Genomic DNA, 11,929 nt, shown 5'->3' on the forward strand with positions numbered 1-11,929 from the left:
TGTTCGAATGGAGCTTAAAGGGATTTTTGTTTATTTTCTCAAATTCATTAGCATCTAATGCCTCTATTCTAAACTTACTATTTGTTGTTTCTCTCTTGTAACATGAAAACCTAGATGAGTAAGGTGATCTTAATAATTAATTAGAATAATTTAGTAGGTTTAGTTTAACTCAAAAGTGGCTGAAGATTTTTTTTCTTTCTTTTTCTGCTAATTTTGTTTTCTAGTTATATGCAGCAAAAATGGAGTCAGGTTTTTATTTTGTTTGTTTATTTGCAAAATTTGAATTAGATCTTTTTAGGGAAACCAGTTCATGTTAATCATTTATCCAGCTCGTCAACTTTCATATTGTTGTTTTATTTAGAAGGTGCCAAGTCATCTTTCCTGTATTACTGCCTCCTTCACAAGCTGTCTTGACTTATTATCTTTCGTACTGTAGTCTCCAACTCCTCATGTTAGAGACCCTGCTGCCTAGTCGCGTTCGTGTCTCCATCATGCAATGATTAACCTTCAGGGATGGTTTTTGTTTATTTTCTCAAATTCATTAGCATCTAATGCCTCTATTCTAACCTTACTATTTGTTGTTTCTCTCTTGTAACATGAAAACCTAGATGCTAATGAATTTAGCATCTAGGTTTTGCAGATAAAATTACTATTGTCTGCAACAACAAAGAAGCAGACAATAGTAATTTTATTGGGTAGTTTGTTTTTTAGAAGTTAAAATTTTGAAAACAAAAAGAGAAAGAAAATATAAGAAGTTATTTTTCCAGATATTTTGCAAATGAAGAACTAGTATTTGATACTGTGACTACTAATATTTTTCAGGACCGTGGACAGCGAATGAGATCAGGATGCAACAGCGGCACTCAGCGGTACACAGCGGTACTGGATAGATAGAGATAGATAGAGATAGATAGATAGATGTAAGCGATCTTTGGCCTCTTTTACATGAGCACAGACTTAGCCTTTGTAGACAGCAAAGCACTGGAGCAAAAATGAAGTAAAATGGGCCGATTTCTGCAGGGAGAAGAGACTGACGATGACAGAGAAATCTCGGATTCCCTTCATGCATCACTTGCTCCTGTACATGTGAAAGTGATTGACAGCCTGCTGCCCATGAAGGCTGCCCCTCTCTGCTGGTTGTGAGAATATTTCTGCTCCATCAGGGAAAAGCCACGGCGCAAGCATAACATTGTAAAACCTTTGGGTTATCAATGTTTGTGTTTGTGTGTGTGTTTGTGTATTCTATAAAAACATTTAATGTGGATGTACAAGGCAGTATAAACATGACATACCAACACATCCATGAAGCTAAATTCACTTTCTGTCATCTGTCCAGACACAAAGATACAAGAGGCTTCAACCAGACAAGACTTTTAAAGAAAAACGACAAAACACCGTCTTCGCCTAGTTTAATAGGAATTGTTTTACAATGTTGCAAATGAATATTTTTCTTGGAAGAAAAATAAATAAATAAATAAATAAATAAATAAATAAATAAATAAATACAAAAAATGTCCTGAGTGGGGAAACATTGCAAGGCTTGTCACGGTTTAAATGTGCAGGTTTTTTTTTTGCTATCTAATGATAGTTGATGCACTGAACCGGCCACAAGGGGGCGTGTTTTCTCCGCCGTCCCCGCCCCCTGAGCGATGACATCACTCTCTGTCGCGGCGGCCATTGGCGCCTCTGAATGTTTGTAACTTAGCATGGATTTTGTGCGCTCTACCTTTGTCTCAATTAGTTAATACAAAATTGTGTCATATTAGCTTGCAACATTTTGTATGTAAAAGATTAGATTAGATTGTTATCCAAATTATATAATTCTTGCTAAGATGTTAATATTACTCTAACTTTTTTTTCCCGCAGTTTTAAATATTTATAGCAACAAACGGCTCTAGACCAACGCAAATCAGAGTAAAATGGAAAATGATGCATGTATTTTCAACATGCTTTACTATGAAATTGATTTTATCTGTACATATATTTTTTAATATAAATATAAACTGAAGAATATGACATGCTTTTGTATTCAGATATGATACCGCAGGTTAAATTCCACTTGTGTCACTTCCTTTCAGAAGTAACTTGAAGAGTATATAGAGTTGCTCTGTGTTTAATTTAATATCTACTGAGATTATATTAAACACACCTAGCAGAGATTAAATTAAACATACTTGCTGTGTGAAGGCCTCAGAATGAACCATGATGCAGCCCAGAGGCTTATGGGAGCTCAGGAGGTGTTGCAGGTATCTGCACTTCAGGTGGGAAAACACTTCTCTACAAATGTGACCTTTATGGAGTTAAGAGAGAAAAAGAATAAAGATAGTTTCAAAGAAACACATTCAAAGCCCACAGAGCCAAAAGTTTATCACATCCAATATGCATGGGCCAGCACTACACATCACCCTAAACACACTTCATATAATAAATATTAAAGCAGCAGCATCTACCTGTTGGGCAACAACAAGTTCTATAAATAGATATTTTCTTCAGCACAGATTGGGAATGCTGGCCAGACCTGATGGGAATCAAGTCTATGTCAGGATGTGTGGTTGAGAGCGGTGAGAGAGACGCCGGGAATCCCAGGTAGTCATGATGAAATATAATTTAATGAAAAAATCAGGAGGAACAACAGAAAATCTCTGGCAGCACAGGAACAGACACAGACGTGAGACACGACGGCACAGGGAAACAGTTACAAATGACGAGGATCTGACAACGAACACAGACAACAGGTGGGGCTAAATACACACAGGGTAATCAGGGGGATACGACACACCTGGGGAGCAATCAACAGGGAGGACAGAGACTCATGGAACAGGACTACACAGGGAAAACAGGACTGAACACAGAAGAACTCAAAAATAAACACACAGAAACACAGATCACGACAGTCTAGACTTATTTTTACTTAAAAATCTGTGGCAAGATTTAAACATTGCTGCTGTCCAGTCTGGGTGAACTTCAGCTATTTTACAAAAACTGACTGAGCCAAAAATACAGAAATATATTCTAGAAACTTGAAACTGAATTTGCACAAGAAATATTGACTCTGTACAATGCATGCTTCATTTTTGTATTTACAAAAACTGTTGCAAACCCTATATTACTTCCATTTCACTTAATATTTTTGCACTACTTTGTTTGCATTCCAATAAAATGCAGTGAAAATGGTTGCATGCCTGGTTCAGTCCGTTGTATCTACCTGATAATATGGCAGGAATTATTTCATTTTGATCACAGCGGATTCTGCTGAAGCCTGAAAGACTATCTGTTAAATTAAAATATTAAAAAAATACATATTCTATTCATAAATTGTGCTTGCTGTAAAATTTTCAAAAGGTAACAGTAGAGGAAAAAATGTCTTTACAAACAGAAGCTATATAAAAAATAATGGATGGGTAAAACATACATTATTTATAGGGAGAAGGCGGACAAATCAAAGAAGATCCATTTGTCAGGTTTTTCTCTTTCATACAAGAAAACCCAACAACATCACATCACATCAAAGGAGAACAAAGGAGTTTATTGTAGTATTCTTAGTACACAGTTCCAGTTAAAGGTTATGGCACTGAAAATGAACAATGCTGCATTGATTTTGTTGGAGCTGAATAAAATAGCCTTAGAGAAGAAATTATTCCTAAAACCTCTGGTTCCTTCTTCAAATGTTCTATAGCGTCTGCCCCGGGGCCAGCTGAGATGTGCAGGGTCAGAAGTATCTTTTTGGAAAAATCTTTGGCCGTAACAAAATTTGCAGCATTTTTCGGGGATAATAGAACACCTTTTTGTTTTCTATGTTTATCATTCCTTAAATGACTCTTCTGCTGTGGAGCTTTTCCTTTTTTAGCTAAAACAATATGGGAAACAAAACAGCTACATCTACTAAAATAAAGAAAAAAAAATGTCTGGAAAAATTAGCTGAATTTAATGTTGATTGAAAACAACGAAATGAAAAGAAACCCATCTACAAAGAAAACAAAGTGAGGAAACATCAAAGCTGAACATGTATTATGTAAGACATGGTAAGGACGTTTCATGTTAGATTGATGATGAAACTTTTTCTTTTTCCAAATAACAGAGCAAACCAGATAAAGGAACAATGTGACATTTGAAATCCTTTTTCTGTTTTTTGTGGTGGGTTGTTGATGCTATAACAATTGGGCTAACAGGTTTGCATTTTTCTGAAATGTTTCTAATCCACAGAGTCTCGTAATGCACAGAAGCTAAAATATTCACACACCCCCACTAAAACTAGTAAGCTAAATGTCTAATTATGTTAGAACTACAGGCTTTTGGTTTCATTCTGGATGATTTTTTTGACCACTCTTGAAATTAACATACTCCAGAAATTTTCCATCGGACTGAGGTCCATAAGACGCTAACGTGTTACTGTTATGTGTAAATATCCTGTGTCCAAATCCATGATACTGCCACCACCGCTTGCCAGGTTCTATGCTGTTCATGAGGTTTAAAGGCTCTCCTCAATTTCTCCAAACAGTTTTTGTCTCTTCTCCATCTTTGTCTCGTCAGATCATTAAACATTTTTCCAAAAAGCATTTGTTTTATTCATGCACTTAGCAGCAAAACTTAGTTCAGCTTGAAGATCCCAGTTTCCGAGCAGACGCTCACAATCCTAATGTTGAATTGGCTCCCTGGACAGACGCAGCGGCGTCACGGCAGCCTCCACATCATGTAGGCTTGAACAGATCAGATAATGTCTCTCTGGTACACCTGAGGTTTATTGAGGCCCAAAACAAGCAAATAACTGAGGTGCAGCTTATTAAATGACATTTACTTAAATATTAGAGGTGACATTTCTTCTGAACATACCAGAGAAGTTCTCCAACAAGATGGAGATAAAACCATTCTGCAAACAAAGTTGGATCTAATATTTCTCACCAGTAAAATAAAAACTGGCCCAACCAGTTATTAGGTTACACAGAAGGCCATGCTGGTCAAATGTTTTTACTCTTAATGACCTGAGTTTAAAGCTGCATTTTATACTTGTGTAGTAGGCTATCTTCTTTACATTTCTATACATTTGGTTGATGATGAAAAATATTTAAATAAGGCAAAAAATAAAGACAGAAAACCCAAAGGGGAAAATACTTTTTCACAGCATCACATAAACTTCAAACCAGAAGCGTAGCTAGTTTGATTGAAAAAAATAGAAAAAAAAGTCAGCAGCGGTGTGTTAAATTGCTAACCTAATGTTGACATTTGTAACCAATAACTAATTAAAACACTAATGTTTTGTTTGCTCATTCTAGTACAGTTACACATGCATGGCGATGATTACAGGGATTGCATGTGGTTGTAGCTTTGATGCTTCTAAGTAGTTCTTGGGAGCAGATAATGAGCCGCGATAAATGGTGTTGATAATTTTATATGAGGGATAAAGCATCTTTAATGCTTTAAACTGTCAGTGCTCTTGGGATTATCCAAAGAGCTTGTTTATCTAAATTTAATCTAAATTATGTAACTCACACAAATCTGTGATTTGGATGATTGTAGATAAAAGTCTAAAGCATTTAAAGGAGGTTTATAAAATCAATCAACACACTGAGAGCTTCTCAATCTTCAGCAGTTAATCTGATTTTCTGGGGGTTTTGCTGACTTTAAAGTAAACTCACAAAGAAGCAATTTGTTTAGTGATTTCCCACACCCAAATCCAAACACTAATAGTTTTTCTCTAAAGTTTATCTCTGAAAAGTATCCTGTGAGGTACTAAAAAAACTGTTATTTTCTCTTTTCAATCCACCTCCTCATTCCTAAATGCACTTGGTTTGAACAAACACATTAAAGGGAAGTTATTTATGCAGGTTATTACGAAAGTTGAGCGAGCGATGAAACAAACAAAACACACTAGACCATCGCACCAAGGACAAATAGGATGTTTGTCACATATTCAGCCAGAAAATATGATTACTTTCTGTGAAAAACAAATTATAATAAAGGAGAAATAGTGCTGCTGAGGCTTGTCTTCGATTGTAGGAAACAAGAGACTGAAGATGCATGAAGTAGCTCCTGTGGTGTGTATAACTCAGAGTGTGGCTCCTGCTCAGGTGGATGGTGTGTAGACTATGAATACCATGAAGCAACGTAACAGCACATTAGATTAAGTCAGCTTTTACATGTATTTATGCGGACGACCAGACAGCAGCCAAACATGTCAGCTCCGCCCGTGAGCGATCATCCTGATGCTTTCCTATCTTAAGCTGTGACAGCAGTCGTACCGGGCTGGGCATAAAAATTATTATTTATCACCTTCACTTTTTCATCCAGCCATGTAAATATTCACCAGGTTTACCTCAGCTTGATTGCTCTTCGACGAGCTGAACATGCAGGGAGCTTTTCTGGTCAGCTGCTTCCATTTCTCCTCCTGCCCTTTCGCACATTTTGGAGTTTAAGATGCAGAATGTTCTCTGTGTCGAACCCGGGAACTAGATTCACAGAGCAGATTGCACTAAAACATGCTGATGCAGACATATCAGACATGTCTAGCAAGATGAATGGATCTGGATTTGAATCAGTCCACAACTCTCTTCTCTTACAAACATGTCAGTTGTTCACGAAAGAGAACTATGTCTGATTTTTTATTTTATTTTACTAAACAGACCTCCACATTTTAACGTTACAAGACATTCGTCAAAACATTACAAACATTACAGTCAGATGAAGTGAAGTAATGCTGATGATCCTTATTAACATACCTGACCAACTTCTAGCTGCATCTCTATTAAAATGTGTCTTTATAGAGATTTTTCTAATTTGTTTTGCTGTCACACCTAAATGTACCTTAATGCTCCCTAAAGCTGGTAGCTGGTTGGGCCTCCCTTAGAGACAGAGGCTGCCAGTCAAGAATTTGAAAAAGTCATTTATCTGTGACAAGTTGGGCTTTTCACTCTGGACTTGGACAGTGAAGACGATGACTTGGGCAGAGTGAAAGCAACAAGAGGTTTGGTTTTTGACGCATCTACAATCAACATCAACGCCTTCTAACAGCAACAATGACAATCTGAGTTACAAATATCTGCCTATGAATTAGTTTCTGCTGTCTACATGCCATAATTCTACCATTAAAATGCATCCGAATATTTAAAAATGCATGCATTTACCAGTTTGCTATAATTAATATTAATATTTGAACATTGCGACTTAAGGAGGTGGGGAGTATTATGCAAAATCTTTTTTTGTTTGTTTTTTAGCTTTATATCATGTTTAAAAGTCATTACCTCATTAAAAACATTCCATGAATATTACTTTCATTCATTTATGTTTGAGAAAAGAAATCTCCCTTTCAGCCCTTCAGGGCTGCTTTAACACCCGCTCCTGCAAAGTGTATGATACAATGCACAGCATATTTACTCAACAGCTCCACCTTCAAACGTCAGTCCCCTGCTGAGCTCCTGAGTTCCACCAGACTAGCGGCAGCAGTCATTAGCAAACACTTAGTGGAACTGCACATATGCTGAGCTTATAATACAAACTACGAAGCTCCTAATAATGATTAAAAAGGCATCAATGGACAGCATGGAAAATGTTGCTGTGATGATGTCAGAAAGGGTAGGAGGAGCTTCAAGCCGTCAAACTATAAAATCAAATTTCTTTAAAGTTATTTGCAACATTTTCATAGTAGCTAAAGGTATCATAGTTACTTGATTGTGGTATGAAAAACATAATATCCCCATTTAACTTCACTATAAAAGCTCTTAAAAATCCCACAAGTTTTTGAAAAAGCACAGTTGTTCTCACAACATGCTGCAGAAGTTATTAAAACAGAATAAAGACCCCTTTACTACATCGCAGTAATCAATTAATTGGTATTGTGGAAATCTAATCGACAAGTGCTGACCTTATTTTTGCATGTCTCCCTTGGTGATTTAACAAGCTCCAAGTCTCTGAGGTTGGAAGGCCTCCATTGCCATCCCTGTAATCATTTTCCAGTTTCACGTGGATTGAACTGAGATAACTTAATAAATCAATATATGTAAAAAAACATTCATTGCTCTACAAAGTTACTCTGTACAGGATTTTTATATATTTGCTTAATATACATAAAACCTTTGAAATCTATTCAGTAGTTTAAAGCCATTTTTCAGTAGGCCACTTAAAAAATATATTGTTGAAGCCACAAAACCTAACATTGGATTACTTCCAAGAGACCAAAAAATTTGCTGGTTAATAGCAGAAGGGATAAATTCATAGCACGGACCTTTTTTTCATTTATATAGACCTACGCAGTTTTTATGTAATCATTGGCTCACTTCTTTAGACTCTCACCAATCAAAATCATCTGGCTAGTTTCCAGTCCCTGGTTCTTTCCAATTAAGAACTCTAATACAAGAAGATTTAAGTACAGCATTAAAGATATGTCTTATGTTTTTATGGCATGAGCAGACATCAATGAATTATATTGCTACAGGAGGCGACTTCCCATTACAACGTACAGCAGTCGCTGCAACACAAGTGAATTAGGTGGCCGTTAAAGTGCAGATCAACCATTACTTTGGAACTGAAAGCAGAGCCAAGAGTTAATTACAGTTTATTAATCACCTCCACCTCTTTATTCTAACATTTTTTTTTCTCATTTGAAAGAAAAGTCCTCTTTGGATGGCATCGAGGGGAAGCTGGGATAAAGACGAAAACAATCCAGACACGCTGAGGGATGACAGAAATCAATAGACAAACAGGGGATAGACATGAGGAGAGAACATAACAATAAGGGGGATTGATTTATTTGTAATGAGTGATGGAAATGGCTTGGTGGAGTGATTTGTACCAGTCACATCTGGGCTGATTGTGGGCTGTTTTGTCGGAGGCTGAATGGAGAATTGTGATGTTGACTGACAGCCCAGGTCGGCACGGGAGATACAGATTTGCATTTTCATTACGTTCAAGATTGACTCTTTTTCTCTTGTGGGGTTTGACACACACACACATACGTACACCCACACACACACACACACACACACACACACACAGACAAACAAGGTTTGTGTTGTTCTCATCCAGCCTTGCAAAGGGCAGCGGCACTGTGGTCTTGCTGACGTTAATATTAGATATCAAAACAGAATCCAAAATATGGGTTTCTCTGAATGGAGCATGCAACAGAAGCTTCATCAAGTTCAACAAACTTGTAATTACTTTCGCCATCTAGTTTTGTTTTTTCTTTTCACCAGCAGATAACTCTCAGGTGAAGTTAATTACTGTCTGTTTGTAGGATGATGGCAGAAAACCAAAGTGAAACAGTGACTGAAGGATCAACAGTCCGATTCTGTGATGGCAGGGCAAAGGAGCAAGAGGACAAAAGAGTACGAGTTCTCCGAAATCCTCTACCCAGAGACAGAAGGAGTCGCATCCTGATCCAAAAAGAACCTCTTTCTCTGGCTCTGGCACAAAACACACACTGGGCAGCCAGCAGCCTGTGCAGCCACATTCGGCGCTGGCAGCCACAGCTACGGAGCTCCAGAAGTTAAAATTAGCCTCTGTGAAGTTTTATATGAACACGAGACACAAGACTTTCTCCCCTCATCTCCTCATTCCACTCTCCAATTCCAGCTTTCCCTCAGTATAAATTGATGAGAGATTGTAAACTTGAAATTAAATCAACTATTTGCACATTGGCTATTAACATATTGCTGTAATAGTGTATTGATTTTCTTTTACAAGCCTCGTGCAATTAAATTGAATCACGAATATGAGCAATTTTCCCATTGATGCAATCACAGTGCAAGGTCTAGGAGGAAACTGTTCTCCTCACATCCTGGTCCTCGGGCTCTTTAATGCATCTAAGGTGAAATTGCAACTCTGGCTTCAAGCTAAGCTTCATCACCCACCAGCTGTGCTTAACTCACACATAATTTCCTATCTGTAGGGAAGTCAATTCCTGCAGCCAGGCTTCAAATTTACAGACTGACAGACACTCTTATAAGAGTATTTTGAAGTTTCTTCCTTGAGAATGAAATTTTCAGACATCATATATAGGAAGTTATGCTTGAGCGTTGGACAGGTGTCAGTATGTGCAATGCAATGAAAGTTGATTCTGTCTCTGACCAGACTGCTTCACTTGTCTGTTGCAAGGCTTCATCCTGCTTCTGGAGGGAAGTTTCTACTCTATACTCTACCTAAGAAAAACTCCCAGAAACAATTGTAAACTCACATCTCAGAGGCTGCACTCAGACTTACAACTCACTTAAAATCTGTGTCATAAATATGCAAATTAGAAACAAAAGCATTTTTCTACTTTTTTTTTGCAAATTTACCACTACGAACCTCTAGGTGTTTCATTGGGATTCCTTATGATAAACCAACACTACACTTAAAACCAGATGTTGACACACACTACATAGAAATACACAAACCATTTTTTTTTCCTCATTTCCTGCCTTCAGTCTAAATGTTTTTCTGAGTTAGGTCAGGTTGGATTACCAAAATTACTTCTGTTTGCTGAATTCCTTCAAATGTAAATTAAAGTCCAAAAATAGTTTACTGATCCCAAAAAGAAATTAAGTGTTGTGACTCATTGCTGTTGATTTTGACGACTGAAGACTCTCTGTTTTTCTAAGACAGCCTTAACAAAAGTTAACTAACTTGAGAACATCTCAATAATGATGTTCTGGCTTTGAATATTTGGTTGAATTCTCAAACACACTGCATCCTTGCATGGACAAACAAAGGAATATCAATTCAAATCGGGTTCCAGGTGCCACATTAATCTGGTCAAACAGTTATGGAAGATTTAGCAACATGTGGAAATCAAGCCATCATGCCGAGGCATGGAACAAGGCGTGAATACTTGTGTACAAACTGACATAAGTGAAGATTAATTTGTTTCAAGAGCATATTTCAGATGAACTTCAAGCCTCTATGTGGGATAATTCCCTGATTGACTTTCCCAGCCAACAAGCATCCTCTTCGCTACAGACTCTGCCTGCCAGTATAACCAGTTTCCTACAGGCTTCGTTACACTGGGGCAGAGTAGTTTCCATATCCACAATTCAGTCGTCGTTCTTCTTGCTTATCACAAATGAGAAAAGACTAGTATTTCAGGTGCAGTACTTCTGTTGCCTCAGAGTAAGGCAGCAACATATTTGGCATATTATGGACCTTTTTCACCCCGTACTGCGGTGGAGCGACTGAGACTGCTGCCTTTAGGTTTGAAATTGGGGAAAAGTGGAATGATTGATCCTGTCCTCTTTCCACCACGCAGCAATAAAAAGAGAGACTGAGGCAAAAATCGATGGGAGGCTTATAAAGGTTGCTCTTGTGCTGTGAATATAATGTTACGACCACTCTGAGTTTAACAGAGTGAGGTTAAGGCAGAGCAAGAGGGGAGGAACTGGCCGCTTGATAACCAGACAAGTTATCCTCCTTTTCAATAAGTGCAACACAGATGTCTGTTGAAACTGCACTTTTTTTCTTTATTCCCCCCATTCATGAGGTCAGATTGGATGACTACTTGGAAGATGTGCCAGGAAACCACCAGAGCAGGGGAAAAGTTCACCCTAAAACGTTGTGAGCCATTCAGCCTCCAGCTGCAGTATTTCTAAAGCTCCACACTGCCACTGCCACCAGTGTCTAATTGTCTACATGGCTGAAGACAGCGTTCTAAATAGGACAAATGTGCGAGGGCTGAGAGGAAGCAGCGATGTGTCAAACCCTGGCACCGTCGGTGAGAGGTTGGAGAGCCAGAGTGATTAAAGCAATGAATCACTATTGAGGAGGTCTCAGCCCCGGGCGTCATCTAACTCGCAAAGACAACAATTTGGAAATATAAGCAGCAACAGGGAAGCTCCACTAAAAATGAGGGACATGGAGAGGAATGTGTGTGTATGGGGGAGATAAACAGAGATGCTGCGATGTAGACATAATGTTTCAGCGTAGCCGCTGTGTTTGCAAGGAGCTGTGCAGATGCGTCCAATTTCAT

Source organism: Poecilia formosa, unplaced genomic scaffold, assembly GCF_000485575.1.
Source record: "Poecilia formosa unplaced genomic scaffold, Poecilia_formosa-5.1.2 Scaffold242, whole genome shotgun sequence".
NCBI lineage: Eukaryota > Metazoa > Chordata > Actinopteri > Cyprinodontiformes > Poeciliidae > Poecilia > Poecilia formosa.